At 33.6% G+C, this 14953-nt stretch overlaps 20 non-coding genes across 20 annotated transcripts; all 20 read left to right on the top strand.

Moving 5' to 3' along the window:
* Nucleotides 1–440: 440 nt before the first annotated feature.
* On the top strand, nucleotides 441–514 carry Trnai-aau (transfer RNA isoleucine (anticodon AAU)). Its single transcript has one exon. It is a non-coding gene; the product is annotated as a tRNA-Ile (tRNA).
* A 678-nt stretch (nucleotides 515–1192) lies between these two features.
* On the top strand, nucleotides 1193–1266 carry Trnai-aau (transfer RNA isoleucine (anticodon AAU)). The gene has a single exon. It is a non-coding gene; the product is annotated as a tRNA-Ile (tRNA).
* A 678-nt stretch (nucleotides 1267–1944) lies between these two features.
* On the top strand, nucleotides 1945–2018 carry Trnai-aau (transfer RNA isoleucine (anticodon AAU)). The gene has a single exon. It is a non-coding gene; the product is annotated as a tRNA-Ile (tRNA).
* A 678-nt stretch (nucleotides 2019–2696) lies between these two features.
* Trnai-aau (transfer RNA isoleucine (anticodon AAU)) lies at nucleotides 2697–2770 on the top strand. Its single transcript has one exon. It is a non-coding gene; the product is annotated as a tRNA-Ile (tRNA).
* A 678-nt stretch (nucleotides 2771–3448) lies between these two features.
* Nucleotides 3449–3522, top strand: Trnai-aau (transfer RNA isoleucine (anticodon AAU)). The gene has a single exon. It is a non-coding gene; the product is annotated as a tRNA-Ile (tRNA).
* A 678-nt stretch (nucleotides 3523–4200) lies between these two features.
* On the top strand, nucleotides 4201–4274 carry Trnai-aau (transfer RNA isoleucine (anticodon AAU)). Its single transcript has one exon. It is a non-coding gene; the product is annotated as a tRNA-Ile (tRNA).
* A 678-nt stretch (nucleotides 4275–4952) lies between these two features.
* Trnai-aau (transfer RNA isoleucine (anticodon AAU)) lies at nucleotides 4953–5026 on the top strand. Its single transcript has one exon. It is a non-coding gene; the product is annotated as a tRNA-Ile (tRNA).
* A 678-nt stretch (nucleotides 5027–5704) lies between these two features.
* Nucleotides 5705–5778, top strand: Trnai-aau (transfer RNA isoleucine (anticodon AAU)). The gene has a single exon. It is a non-coding gene; the product is annotated as a tRNA-Ile (tRNA).
* A 678-nt stretch (nucleotides 5779–6456) lies between these two features.
* Nucleotides 6457–6530, top strand: Trnai-aau (transfer RNA isoleucine (anticodon AAU)). The gene has a single exon. It is a non-coding gene; the product is annotated as a tRNA-Ile (tRNA).
* Nucleotides 6531–7208: 678 nt separating this feature from the next.
* Trnai-aau (transfer RNA isoleucine (anticodon AAU)) lies at nucleotides 7209–7282 on the top strand. The gene has a single exon. It is a non-coding gene; the product is annotated as a tRNA-Ile (tRNA).
* Nucleotides 7283–7960: 678 nt separating this feature from the next.
* Trnai-aau (transfer RNA isoleucine (anticodon AAU)) lies at nucleotides 7961–8034 on the top strand. The gene has a single exon. It is a non-coding gene; the product is annotated as a tRNA-Ile (tRNA).
* Nucleotides 8035–8712: 678 nt separating this feature from the next.
* On the top strand, nucleotides 8713–8786 carry Trnai-aau (transfer RNA isoleucine (anticodon AAU)). The gene has a single exon. It is a non-coding gene; the product is annotated as a tRNA-Ile (tRNA).
* Nucleotides 8787–9464: 678 nt separating this feature from the next.
* Trnai-aau (transfer RNA isoleucine (anticodon AAU)) lies at nucleotides 9465–9538 on the top strand. The gene has a single exon. It is a non-coding gene; the product is annotated as a tRNA-Ile (tRNA).
* A 678-nt stretch (nucleotides 9539–10216) lies between these two features.
* On the top strand, nucleotides 10217–10290 carry Trnai-aau (transfer RNA isoleucine (anticodon AAU)). The gene has a single exon. It is a non-coding gene; the product is annotated as a tRNA-Ile (tRNA).
* A 678-nt stretch (nucleotides 10291–10968) lies between these two features.
* On the top strand, nucleotides 10969–11042 carry Trnai-aau (transfer RNA isoleucine (anticodon AAU)). Its single transcript has one exon. It is a non-coding gene; the product is annotated as a tRNA-Ile (tRNA).
* Nucleotides 11043–11720: 678 nt separating this feature from the next.
* Trnai-aau (transfer RNA isoleucine (anticodon AAU)) lies at nucleotides 11721–11794 on the top strand. The gene has a single exon. It is a non-coding gene; the product is annotated as a tRNA-Ile (tRNA).
* A 678-nt stretch (nucleotides 11795–12472) lies between these two features.
* Trnai-aau (transfer RNA isoleucine (anticodon AAU)) lies at nucleotides 12473–12546 on the top strand. The gene has a single exon. It is a non-coding gene; the product is annotated as a tRNA-Ile (tRNA).
* Nucleotides 12547–13224: 678 nt separating this feature from the next.
* On the top strand, nucleotides 13225–13298 carry Trnai-aau (transfer RNA isoleucine (anticodon AAU)). Its single transcript has one exon. It is a non-coding gene; the product is annotated as a tRNA-Ile (tRNA).
* A 678-nt stretch (nucleotides 13299–13976) lies between these two features.
* Trnai-aau (transfer RNA isoleucine (anticodon AAU)) lies at nucleotides 13977–14050 on the top strand. The gene has a single exon. It is a non-coding gene; the product is annotated as a tRNA-Ile (tRNA).
* A 678-nt stretch (nucleotides 14051–14728) lies between these two features.
* Trnai-aau (transfer RNA isoleucine (anticodon AAU)) lies at nucleotides 14729–14802 on the top strand. Its single transcript has one exon. It is a non-coding gene; the product is annotated as a tRNA-Ile (tRNA).
* The last annotated feature ends 151 nt before the right edge of the window (nucleotides 14803–14953 follow it).

A 14953-nucleotide genomic window follows, 5' to 3' on the forward strand; every position in this document is an offset into this window, starting at 1 on the left:
TGCAATGAAATGTTATGTGAATTTTTTTCTATAGTACTGGACAGGATAAAACTTTACTCATGCCAAGTATTTCTTTATTTGAAACAAAGATAAATTCTGCACAATTTTTTGAAAAGTGCAAATTTAACAAAGACTAATAGGGGAAAATCATCGGTGGTATTACACCTAAAGAAAGCTGCCTAAACTATATTCTTAACACGAGAAAAGGCCGGGAAAAAACTATAAGAATAGAAGAATAAGATGTAAATAATTTCCATTAAATAGACTCACAAGGAGAATAGTACAAAATCAAACACTACTTAAGACAAAAAACACAATAAGATGCAAAGTACAAATGATGTGAACATATATAAAGTTTAGATATCCTCTCTATATATGTAAATGTGTAAGAATATGATACCCATATATAAGTACATAAAATTTCCCAAAGTGATCTCAACGGCCGGTTAGCTCAGTTGGTTAGAGCGTCGTGCTAATAACGCGAATGTCGTGGGTTCGATCCCCACATTGGCCATGAATTTTTGATAGTCTATATTATTAAACATTTTCGGCAATGTCCGAGATTAATAAAGTTCTTCTTATAAAGATACTCTCAACGTCAGAAAAGGTACAAAGAAGCGGTAGCTTTAAATTTTTAGCCTTTTGCACGATTTTCTCGCTTTTTACCTTGCCAACTGGAAAATCCGTTAGAAAGATGTAAACAATTGATAGTTTCGGTAAAATGAAGTAAAAAAATCATCATTTAGACTTGTGAGAATGACAATCATTCATGCTGATATGTATTTATATATGATATACAAAATTTCCCGTGTAATTTTCAACGGCCGGTTACCTCAGCTAGTTACAGCGTCGATCCCCACATTGGCCATTATTTTTTGTAGTTTATATTATGAAGATTCTTCGGCTTTGCCCCCTGATTAAAGAAAGCTGCCTAAACTATATTCTTAACACGAGAAAAGGCCGGGAAAAAACTATAAGAATAGAAGAATAAGATGTAAATAATTTCCATTAAATAGACTCACAAGGAGAATAGTACAAAATCAAACACTACTTAAGACAAAAAACACAATAAGATGCAAAGTACAAATGATGTGAACATATATAAAGTTTAGATATCCTCTCTATATATGTAAATGTGTAAGAATATGATACCCATATATAAGTACATAAAATTTCCCAAAGTGATCTCAACGGCCGGTTAGCTCAGTTGGTTAGAGCGTCGTGCTAATAACGCGAATGTCGTGGGTTCGATCCCCACATTGGCCATGAATTTTTGATAGTCTATATTATTAAACATTTTCGGCAATGTCCGAGATTAATAAAGTTCTTCTTATAAAGATACTCTCAACGTCAGAAAAGGTACAAAGAAGCGGTAGCTTTAAATTTTTAGCCTTTTGCACGATTTTCTCGCTTTTTACCTTGCCAACTGGAAAATCCGTTAGAAAGATGTAAACAATTGATAGTTTCGGTAAAATGAAGTAAAAAAATCATCATTTAGACTTGTGAGAATGACAATCATTCATGCTGATATGTATTTATATATGATATACAAAATTTCCCGTGTAATTTTCAACGGCCGGTTACCTCAGCTAGTTACAGCGTCGATCCCCACATTGGCCATTATTTTTTGTAGTTTATATTATGAAGATTCTTCGGCTTTGCCCCCTGATTAAAGAAAGCTGCCTAAACTATATTCTTAACACGAGAAAAGGCCGGGAAAAAACTATAAGAATAGAAGAATAAGATGTAAATAATTTCCATTAAATAGACTCACAAGGAGAATAGTACAAAATCAAACACTACTTAAGACAAAAAACACAATAAGATGCAAAGTACAAATGATGTGAACATATATAAAGTTTAGATATCCTCTCTATATATGTAAATGTGTAAGAATATGATACCCATATATAAGTACATAAAATTTCCCAAAGTGATCTCAACGGCCGGTTAGCTCAGTTGGTTAGAGCGTCGTGCTAATAACGCGAATGTCGTGGGTTCGATCCCCACATTGGCCATGAATTTTTGATAGTCTATATTATTAAACATTTTCGGCAATGTCCGAGATTAATAAAGTTCTTCTTATAAAGATACTCTCAACGTCAGAAAAGGTACAAAGAAGCGGTAGCTTTAAATTTTTAGCCTTTTGCACGATTTTCTCGCTTTTTACCTTGCCAACTGGAAAATCCGTTAGAAAGATGTAAACAATTGATAGTTTCGGTAAAATGAAGTAAAAAAATCATCATTTAGACTTGTGAGAATGACAATCATTCATGCTGATATGTATTTATATATGATATACAAAATTTCCCGTGTAATTTTCAACGGCCGGTTACCTCAGCTAGTTACAGCGTCGATCCCCACATTGGCCATTATTTTTTGTAGTTTATATTATGAAGATTCTTCGGCTTTGCCCCCTGATTAAAGAAAGCTGCCTAAACTATATTCTTAACACGAGAAAAGGCCGGGAAAAAACTATAAGAATAGAAGAATAAGATGTAAATAATTTCCATTAAATAGACTCACAAGGAGAATAGTACAAAATCAAACACTACTTAAGACAAAAAACACAATAAGATGCAAAGTACAAATGATGTGAACATATATAAAGTTTAGATATCCTCTCTATATATGTAAATGTGTAAGAATATGATACCCATATATAAGTACATAAAATTTCCCAAAGTGATCTTAACGGCCGGTTAGCTCAGTTGGTTAGAGCGTCGTGCTAATAACGCGAATGTCGTGGGTTCGATCCCCACATTGGCCATGAATTTTTGATAGTCTATATTATTAAACATTTTCGGCAATGTCCGAGATTAATAAAGTTCTTCTTATAAAGATACTCTCAACGTCAGAAAAGGTACAAAGAAGCGGTAGCTTTAAATTTTTAGCCTTTTGCACGATTTTCTCGCTTTTTACCTTGCCAACTGGAAAATCCGTTAGAAAGATGTAAACAATTGATAGTTTCGGTAAAATGAAGTAAAAAAATCATCATTTAGACTTGTGAGAATGACAATCATTCATGCTGATATGTATTTATATATGATATACAAAATTTCCCGTGTAATTTTCAACGGCCGGTTACCTCAGCTAGTTACAGCGTCGATCCCCACATTGGCCATTATTTTTTGTAGTTTATATTATGAAGATTCTTCGGCTTTGCCCCCTGATTAAAGAAAGCTGCCTAAACTATATTCTTAACACGAGAAAAGGCCGGGAAAAAACTATAAGAATAGAAGAATAAGATGTAAATAATTTCCATTAAATAGACTCACAAGGAGAATAGTACAAAATCAAACACTACTTAAGACAAAAAACACAATAAGATGCAAAGTACAAATGATGTGAACATATATAAAGTTTAGATATCCTCTCTATATATGTAAATGTGTAAGAATATGATACCCATATATAAGTACATAAAATTTCCCAAAGTGATCTCAACGGCCGGTTAGCTCAGTTGGTTAGAGCGTCGTGCTAATAACGCGAATGTCGTGGGTTCGATCCCCACATTGGCCATGAATTTTTGATAGTCTATATTATTAAACATTTTCGGCAATGTCCGAGATTAATAAAGTTCTTCTTATAAAGATACTCTCAACGTCAGAAAAGGTACAAAGAAGCGGTAGCTTTAAATTTTTAGCCTTTTGCACGATTTTCTCGCTTTTTACCTTGCCAACTGGAAAATCCGTTAGAAAGATGTAAACAATTGATAGTTTCGGTAAAATGAAGTAAAAAAATCATCATTTAGACTTGTGAGAATGACAATCATTCATGCTGATATGTATTTATATATGATATACAAAATTTCCCGTGTAATTTTCAACGGCCGGTTACCTCAGCTAGTTACAGCGTCGATCCCCACATTGGCCATTATTTTTTGTAGTTTATATTATGAAGATTCTTCGGCTTTGCCCCCTGATTAAAGAAAGCTGCCTAAACTATATTCTTAACACGAGAAAAGGCCGGGAAAAAACTATAAGAATAGAAGAATAAGATGTAAATAATTTCCATTAAATAGACTCACAAGGAGAATAGTACAAAATCAAACACTACTTAAGACAAAAAACACAATAAGATGCAAAGTACAAATGATGTGAACATATATAAAGTTTAGATATCCTCTCTATATATGTAAATGTGTAAGAATATGATACCCATATATAAGTACATAAAATTTCCCAAAGTGATCTCAACGGCCGGTTAGCTCAGTTGGTTAGAGCGTCGTGCTAATAACGCGAATGTCGTGGGTTCGATCCCCACATTGGCCATGAATTTTTGATAGTCTATATTATTAAACATTTTCGGCAATGTCCGAGATTAATAAAGTTCTTCTTATAAAGATACTCTCAACGTCAGAAAAGGTACAAAGAAGCGGTAGCTTTAAATTTTTAGCCTTTTGCACGATTTTCTCGCTTTTTACCTTGCCAACTGGAAAATCCGTTAGAAAGATGTAAACAATTGATAGTTTCGGTAAAATGAAGTAAAAAAATCATCATTTAGACTTGTGAGAATGACAATCATTCATGCTGATATGTATTTATATATGATATACAAAATTTCCCGTGTAATTTTCAACGGCCGGTTACCTCAGCTAGTTACAGCGTCGATCCCCACATTGGCCATTATTTTTTGTAGTTTATATTATGAAGATTCTTCGGCTTTGCCCCCTGATTAAAGAAAGCTGCCTAAACTATATTCTTAACACGAGAAAAGGCCGGGAAAAAACTATAAGAATAGAAGAATAAGATGTAAATAATTTCCATTAAATAGACTCACAAGGAGAATAGTACAAAATCAAACACTACTTAAGACAAAAAACACAATAAGATGCAAAGTACAAATGATGTGAACATATATAAAGTTTAGATATCCTCTCTATATATGTAAATGTGTAAGAATATGATACCCATATATAAGTACATAAAATTTCCCAAAGTGATCTCAACGGCCGGTTAGCTCAGTTGGTTAGAGCGTCGTGCTAATAACGCGAATGTCGTGGGTTCGATCCCCACATTGGCCATGAATTTTTGATAGTCTATATTATTAAACATTTTCGGCAATGTCCGAGATTAATAAAGTTCTTCTTATAAAGATACTCTCAACGTCAGAAAAGGTACAAAGAAGCGGTAGCTTTAAATTTTTAGCCTTTTGCACGATTTTCTCGCTTTTTACCTTGCCAACTGGAAAATCCGTTAGAAAGATGTAAACAATTGATAGTTTCGGTAAAATGAAGTAAAAAAATCATCATTTAGACTTGTGAGAATGACAATCATTCATGCTGATATGTATTTATATATGATATACAAAATTTCCCGTGTAATTTTCAACGGCCGGTTACCTCAGCTAGTTACAGCGTCGATCCCCACATTGGCCATTATTTTTTGTAGTTTATATTATGAAGATTCTTCGGCTTTGCCCCCTGATTAAAGAAAGCTGCCTAAACTATATTCTTAACACGAGAAAAGGCCGGGAAAAAACTATAAGAATAGAAGAATAAGATGTAAATAATTTCCATTAAATAGACTCACAAGGAGAATAGTACAAAATCAAACACTACTTAAGACAAAAAACACAATAAGATGCAAAGTACAAATGATGTGAACATATATAAAGTTTAGATATCCTCTCTATATATGTAAATGTGTAAGAATATGATACCCATATATAAGTACATAAAATTTCCCAAAGTGATCTCAACGGCCGGTTAGCTCAGTTGGTTAGAGCGTCGTGCTAATAACGCGAATGTCGTGGGTTCGATCCCCACATTGGCCATGAATTTTTGATAGTCTATATTATTAAACATTTTCGGCAATGTCCGAGATTAATAAAGTTCTTCTTATAAAGATACTCTCAACGTCAGAAAAGGTACAAAGAAGCGGTAGCTTTAAATTTTTAGCCTTTTGCACGATTTTCTCGCTTTTTACCTTGCCAACTGGAAAATCCGTTAGAAAGATGTAAACAATTGATAGTTTCGGTAAAATGAAGTAAAAAAATCATCATTTAGACTTGTGAGAATGACAATCATTCATGCTGATATGTATTTATATATGATATACAAAATTTCCCGTGTAATTTTCAACGGCCGGTTACCTCAGCTAGTTACAGCGTCGATCCCCACATTGGCCATTATTTTTTGTAGTTTATATTATGAAGATTCTTCGGCTTTGCCCCCTGATTAAAGAAAGCTGCCTAAACTATATTCTTAACACGAGAAAAGGCCGGGAAAAAACTATAAGAATAGAAGAATAAGATGTAAATAATTTCCATTAAATAGACTCACAAGGAGAATAGTACAAAATCAAACACTACTTAAGACAAAAAACACAATAAGATGCAAAGTACAAATGATGTGAACATATATAAAGTTTAGATATCCTCTCTATATATGTAAATGTGTAAGAATATGATACCCATATATAAGTACATAAAATTTCCCAAAGTGATCTCAACGGCCGGTTAGCTCAGTTGGTTAGAGCGTCGTGCTAATAACGCGAATGTCGTGGGTTCGATCCCCACATTGGCCATGAATTTTTGATAGTCTATATTATTAAACATTTTCGGCAATGTCCGAGATTAATAAAGTTCTTCTTATAAAGATACTCTCAACGTCAGAAAAGGTACAAAGAAGCGGTAGCTTTAAATTTTTAGCCTTTTGCACGATTTTCTCGCTTTTTACCTTGCCAACTGGAAAATCCGTTAGAAAGATGTAAACAATTGATAGTTTCGGTAAAATGAAGTAAAAAAATCATCATTTAGACTTGTGAGAATGACAATCATTCATGCTGATATGTATTTATATATGATATACAAAATTTCCCGTGTAATTTTCAACGGCCGGTTACCTCAGCTAGTTACAGCGTCGATCCCCACATTGGCCATTATTTTTTGTAGTTTATATTATGAAGATTCTTCGGCTTTGCCCCCTGATTAAAGAAAGCTGCCTAAACTATATTCTTAACACGAGAAAAGGCCGGGAAAAAACTATAAGAATAGAAGAATAAGATGTAAATAATTTCCATTAAATAGACTCACAAGGAGAATAGTACAAAATCAAACACTACTTAAGACAAAAAACACAATAAGATGCAAAGTACAAATGATGTGAACATATATAAAGTTTAGATATCCTCTCTATATATGTAAATGTGTAAGAATATGATACCCATATATAAGTACATAAAATTTCCCAAAGTGATCTCAACGGCCGGTTAGCTCAGTTGGTTAGAGCGTCGTGCTAATAACGCGAATGTCGTGGGTTCGATCCCCACATTGGCCATGAATTTTTGATAGTCTATATTATTAAACATTTTCGGCAATGTCCGAGATTAATAAAGTTCTTCTTATAAAGATACTCTCAACGTCAGAAAAGGTACAAAGAAGCGGTAGCTTTAAATTTTTAGCCTTTTGCACGATTTTCTCGCTTTTTACCTTGCCAACTGGAAAATCCGTTAGAAAGATGTAAACAATTGATAGTTTCGGTAAAATGAAGTAAAAAAATCATCATTTAGACTTGTGAGAATGACAATCATTCATGCTGATATGTATTTATATATGATATACAAAATTTCCCGTGTAATTTTCAACGGCCGGTTACCTCAGCTAGTTACAGCGTCGATCCCCACATTGGCCATTATTTTTTGTAGTTTATATTATGAAGATTCTTCGGCTTTGCCCCCTGATTAAAGAAAGCTGCCTAAACTATATTCTTAACACGAGAAAAGGCCGGGAAAAAACTATAAGAATAGAAGAATAAGATGTAAATAATTTCCATTAAATAGACTCACAAGGAGAATAGTACAAAATCAAACACTACTTAAGACAAAAAACACAATAAGATGCAAAGTACAAATGATGTGAACATATATAAAGTTTAGATATCCTCTCTATATATGTAAATGTGTAAGAATATGATACCCATATATAAGTACATAAAATTTCCCAAAGTGATCTCAACGGCCGGTTAGCTCAGTTGGTTAGAGCGTCGTGCTAATAACGCGAATGTCGTGGGTTCGATCCCCACATTGGCCATGAATTTTTGATAGTCTATATTATTAAACATTTTCGGCAATGTCCGAGATTAATAAAGTTCTTCTTATAAAGATACTCTCAACGTCAGAAAAGGTACAAAGAAGCGGTAGCTTTAAATTTTTAGCCTTTTGCACGATTTTCTCGCTTTTTACCTTGCCAACTGGAAAATCCGTTAGAAAGATGTAAACAATTGATAGTTTCGGTAAAATGAAGTAAAAAAATCATCATTTAGACTTGTGAGAATGACAATCATTCATGCTGATATGTATTTATATATGATATACAAAATTTCCCGTGTAATTTTCAACGGCCGGTTACCTCAGCTAGTTACAGCGTCGATCCCCACATTGGCCATTATTTTTTGTAGTTTATATTATGAAGATTCTTCGGCTTTGCCCCCTGATTAAAGAAAGCTGCCTAAACTATATTCTTAACACGAGAAAAGGCCGGGAAAAAACTATAAGAATAGAAGAATAAGATGTAAATAATTTCCATTAAATAGACTCACAAGGAGAATAGTACAAAATCAAACACTACTTAAGACAAAAAACACAATAAGATGCAAAGTACAAATGATGTGAACATATATAAAGTTTAGATATCCTCTCTATATATGTAAATGTGTAAGAATATGATACCCATATATAAGTACATAAAATTTCCCAAAGTGATCTCAACGGCCGGTTAGCTCAGTTGGTTAGAGCGTCGTGCTAATAACGCGAATGTCGTGGGTTCGATCCCCACATTGGCCATGAATTTTTGATAGTCTATATTATTAAACATTTTCGGCAATGTCCGAGATTAATAAAGTTCTTCTTATAAAGATACTCTCAACGTCAGAAAAGGTACAAAGAAGCGGTAGCTTTAAATTTTTAGCCTTTTGCACGATTTTCTCGCTTTTTACCTTGCCAACTGGAAAATCCGTTAGAAAGATGTAAACAATTGATAGTTTCGGTAAAATGAAGTAAAAAAATCATCATTTAGACTTGTGAGAATGACAATCATTCATGCTGATATGTATTTATATATGATATACAAAATTTCCCGTGTAATTTTCAACGGCCGGTTACCTCAGCTAGTTACAGCGTCGATCCCCACATTGGCCATTATTTTTTGTAGTTTATATTATGAAGATTCTTCGGCTTTGCCCCCTGATTAAAGAAAGCTGCCTAAACTATATTCTTAACACGAGAAAAGGCCGGGAAAAAACTATAAGAATAGAAGAATAAGATGTAAATAATTTCCATTAAATAGACTCACAAGGAGAATAGTACAAAATCAAACACTACTTAAGACAAAAAACACAATAAGATGCAAAGTACAAATGATGTGAACATATATAAAGTTTAGATATCCTCTCTATATATGTAAATGTGTAAGAATATGATACCCATATATAAGTACATAAAATTTCCCAAAGTGATCTCAACGGCCGGTTAGCTCAGTTGGTTAGAGCGTCGTGCTAATAACGCGAATGTCGTGGGTTCGATCCCCACATTGGCCATGAATTTTTGATAGTCTATATTATTAAACATTTTCGGCAATGTCCGAGATTAATAAAGTTCTTCTTATAAAGATACTCTCAACGTCAGAAAAGGTACAAAGAAGCGGTAGCTTTAAATTTTTAGCCTTTTGCACGATTTTCTCGCTTTTTACCTTGCCAACTGGAAAATCCGTTAGAAAGATGTAAACAATTGATAGTTTCGGTAAAATGAAGTAAAAAAATCATCATTTAGACTTGTGAGAATGACAATCATTCATGCTGATATGTATTTATATATGATATACAAAATTTCCCGTGTAATTTTCAACGGCCGGTTACCTCAGCTAGTTACAGCGTCGATCCCCACATTGGCCATTATTTTTTGTAGTTTATATTATGAAGATTCTTCGGCTTTGCCCCCTGATTAAAGAAAGCTGCCTAAACTATATTCTTAACACGAGAAAAGGCCGGGAAAAAACTATAAGAATAGAAGAATAAGATGTAAATAATTTCCATTAAATAGACTCACAAGGAGAATAGTACAAAATCAAACACTACTTAAGACAAAAAACACAATAAGATGCAAAGTACAAATGATGTGAACATATATAAAGTTTAGATATCCTCTCTATATATGTAAATGTGTAAGAATATGATACCCATATATAAGTACATAAAATTTCCCAAAGTGATCTCAACGGCCGGTTAGCTCAGTTGGTTAGAGCGTCGTGCTAATAACGCGAATGTCGTGGGTTCGATCCCCACATTGGCCATGAATTTTTGATAGTCTATATTATTAAACATTTTCGGCAATGTCCGAGATTAATAAAGTTCTTCTTATAAAGATACTCTCAACGTCAGAAAAGGTACAAAGAAGCGGTAGCTTTAAATTTTTAGCCTTTTGCACGATTTTCTCGCTTTTTACCTTGCCAACTGGAAAATCCGTTAGAAAGATGTAAACAATTGATAGTTTCGGTAAAATGAAGTAAAAAAATCATCATTTAGACTTGTGAGAATGACAATCATTCATGCTGATATGTATTTATATATGATATACAAAATTTCCCGTGTAATTTTCAACGGCCGGTTACCTCAGCTAGTTACAGCGTCGATCCCCACATTGGCCATTATTTTTTGTAGTTTATATTATGAAGATTCTTCGGCTTTGCCCCCTGATTAAAGAAAGCTGCCTAAACTATATTCTTAACACGAGAAAAGGCCGGGAAAAAACTATAAGAATAGAAGAATAAGATGTAAATAATTTCCATTAAATAGACTCACAAGGAGAATAGTACAAAATCAAACACTACTTAAGACAAAAAACACAATAAGATGCAAAGTACAAATGATGTGAACATATATAAAGTTTAGATATCCTCTCTATATATGTAAATGTGTAAGAATATGATACCCATATATAAGTACATAAAATTTCCCAAAGTGATCTCAACGGCCGGTTAGCTCAGTTGGTTAGAGCGTCGTGCTAATAACGCGAATGTCGTGGGTTCGATCCCCACATTGGCCATGAATTTTTGATAGTCTATATTATTAAACATTTTCGGCAATGTCCGAGATTAATAAAGTTCTTCTTATAAAGATACTCTCAACGTCAGAAAAGGTACAAAGAAGCGGTAGCTTTAAATTTTTAGCCTTTTGCACGATTTTCTCGCTTTTTACCTTGCCAACTGGAAAATCCGTTAGAAAGATGTAAACAATTGATAGTTTCGGTAAAATGAAGTAAAAAAATCATCATTTAGACTTGTGAGAATGACAATCATTCATGCTGATATGTATTTATATATGATATACAAAATTTCCCGTGTAATTTTCAACGGCCGGTTACCTCAGCTAGTTACAGCGTCGATCCCCACATTGGCCATTATTTTTTGTAGTTTATATTATGAAGATTCTTCGGCTTTGCCCCCTGATTAAAGAAAGCTGCCTAAACTATATTCTTAACACGAGAAAAGGCCGGGAAAAAACTATAAGAATAGAAGAATAAGATGTAAATAATTTCCATTAAATAGACTCACAAGGAGAATAGTACAAAATCAAACACTACTTAAGACAAAAAACACAATAAGATGCAAAGTACAAATGATGTGAACATATATAAAGTTTAGATATCCTCTCTATATATGTAAATGTGTAAGAATATGATACCCATATATAAGTACATAAAATTTCCCAAAGTGATCTCAACGGCCGGTTAGCTCAGTTGGTTAGAGCGTCGTGCTAATAACGCGAATGTCGTGGGTTCGATCCCCACATTGGCCATGAATTTTTGATAGTCTATATTATTAAACATTTTCGGCAATGTCCGAGATTAATAAAGTTCTTCTTATAAAGATACTCTCAACGTCAGAAAAGGTACAAAGAAGCGGTAGCTTTAAATTTTTAGCCTTTTGCACGATTTTCTCGCTTTTTACCTTGCCAACTGGAAAATCCGTTAGAAAGATGTAAACAATTGATAGTTTCGGTAAAATGAAGTAAAAAAATCATCATTTAGACTTGTGAGAATGACAATCATTCATGCTGATATGTATTTATATATGATATACAAAATTTCCCGTGTAATTTTCAACGGCCGGTTACCTCAGCTAGTTACAGCGTCGATCCCCACATTGGCCATTATTTTTTGTAGTTTATATTATGAAGATTCTTCGGCTTTGCCCCCTGATTAAAGAAAGCTGCCTAAACTATATTCTTAACACGAGAAAAGGCCGGGAAAAAACTATAAGAATAGAAGAATAAGATGTAAATAATTTCCATTAAATAGACTCACAAGGAGAATAGTACAAAATCAAACACTACTTAAGACAAAAAACACAATAAGATGCAAAGTACAAATGATGTGAACATATATAAAGTTTAGATATCCTCTCTATATATGTAAATGTGTAAGAATATGATACCCATATATAAGTACATAAAATTTCCCAAAGTGATCTCAACGGCCGGTTAGCTCAGTTGGTTAGAGCGTCGTGCTAATAACGCGAATGTCGTGGGTTCGATCCCCACATTGGCCATGAATTTTTGATAGTCTATATTATTAAACATTTTCGGCAATGTCCGAGATTAATAAAGTTCTTCTTATAAAGATACTCTCAACGTCAGAAAAGGTACAAAGAAGCGGTAGCTTTAAATTTTTAGCCTTTTGCACGATTTTCTCGCTTTTTACCTTGCCAACTGGAAAATCCGTTAGAAAGATGTAAACAATTGATAGTTTCGGTAAAATGAAGTAAAAAAATCATCATTTAGACTTGTGAGAATGACAATCATTCATGCTGATATGTATTTATATATGATATACAAAATTTCCCGTGTAATTTTCAACGGCCGGTTACCTCAGCTAGTTACAGCGTCGATCCCCACATTGGCCATTATTTTTTGTAGTTTATATTATGAAGATTCTTCGGCTTTGCCCCCTGATTAAAGAAAGCTGCCTAAACTATATTCTTAACACGAGAAAAGGCCGGGAAAAAACTATAAGAATAGAAGAATAAGATGTAAATAATTTCCATTAAATAGACTCACAAGGAGAATAGTACAAAATCAAACACTACTTAAGACAAAAAACACAATAAGATGCAAAGTACAAATGATGTGAACATATATAAAGTTTAGATATCCTCTCTATATATGTAAATGTGTAAGAATATGATACCCATATATAAGTACATAAAATTTCCCAAAGTGATCTCAACGGCCGGTTAGCTCAGTTGGTTAGAGCGTCGTGCTAATAACGCGAATGTCGTGGGTTCGATCCCCACATTGGCCATGAATTTTTGATAGTCTATATTATTAAACATTTTCGGCAATGTCCGAGATTAATAAAGTTCTTCTTATAAAGATACTCTCAACGTCAGAAAAGGTACAAAGAAGCGGTAGCTTTAAATTTTTAGCCTTTTGCACGATTTTCTCGCTTTTTACCTTGCCAACTGGAAAATCCGTTAGAAAGATGTAAACAATTGATAGTTTCGGTAAAATGAAGTAAAAAAATCATCATTTAGACTTGTGAGAATGACAATCATTCATGCTGATATGTATTTATATATGATATACAAAATTTCCCGTGTAATTTTCAACGGCCGGTTACCTCAGCTAGTTACAGCGTCGATCCCCACATTGGCCATTATTTTTTGTAGTTTATATTATGAAGATTCTTCGGCTTTGCCCCCTGATTAAAGAAAGCTGCCTAAACTATATTCTTAACACGAGAAAAGGCCGGGAAAAAACTATAAGAATAGAAGAATAAGATGTAAATAATTTCCATTAAATAGACTCACAAGGAGAATAGTACAAAATCAAACACTACTTAAGACAAAAAACACAATAAGATGCAAAGTACAAATGATGTGAACATATATAAAGTTTAGATATCCTCTCTATATATGTAAATGTGTAAGAATATGATACCCATATATAAGTACATAAAATTTCCCAAAGTGATCTCAACGGCCGGTTAGCTCAGTTGGTTAGAGCGTCGTGCTAATAACGCGAATGTCGTGGGTTCGATCCCCACATTGGCCATGAATTTTTGATAGTCTATATTATTAAACATTTTCGGCAATGTCCGAGATTAATAAAGTTCTTCTTATAAAGATACTCTCAACGTCAGAAAAGGTACAAAGAAGCGGTAGCTTTAAATTTTTAGCCTTTTGCACGATTTTCTCGCTTTTTGCCTTGCCAACTGGAAAATCCGTTAGAAAGATGTAAACAATTGATAGTTTCGGTAAAATGAAGTAAAAAAATCATCATTTAGACTTGTGAGAATGACAATCATTCATGCTGATATGTATTTATATATGATATACAAAATTTCCCGTGTAATTTTCAACGGCCGGTTACCTCAGCTAGTTACAGCGTCGATCCCCACATTGGCCATTATTTTTTGTAGTTTATATTATGAAGATTCTTCGGCTTTGCCCCCTGATTAAAGAAAGCTGCCTAAACTATATTCTTAACACGAGAAAAGGCCGGGAAAAAACTATAAGAATAGAAGAATAAGATGTAAATAATTTCCATTAAATAGACTCACAAGGAGAATAGTACAAAATCAAACACTACTTAAGACAAAAAACACAATAAGATGCAAAGTACAAATGATGTGAACATATATAAAGTTTAGATATCCTCTCTATATATGTAAATGTGTAAGAATATGATACCCATATATAAGTACATAAAATTTCCCAAAGTGATCTCAACGGCCGGTTAGCTCAGTTGGTTAGAGCGTCGTGCTAATAACGCGAATGTCGTGGGTTCGATCCCCACATTGGCCATGAATTTTTGATAGTCTATATTATTAAACATTTTCGGCAATGTCCGAGATTAATAAAGTTCTTCTTATAAAGATACTCTCAACGTCAGAAAAGGTACAAAGAAGCGGTAGCTTTAAATTTTTAGCCTTTTGCACGATTTTCTCGCTTTTTA

Source organism: Mytilus californianus, unplaced genomic scaffold (assembly GCF_021869535.1).
Source record: "Mytilus californianus isolate M0D057914Y unplaced genomic scaffold, xbMytCali1.0.p SCAF_5, whole genome shotgun sequence".
NCBI classification, from domain to species: Eukaryota; Metazoa; Mollusca; class Bivalvia; order Mytilida; family Mytilidae; genus Mytilus; species Mytilus californianus.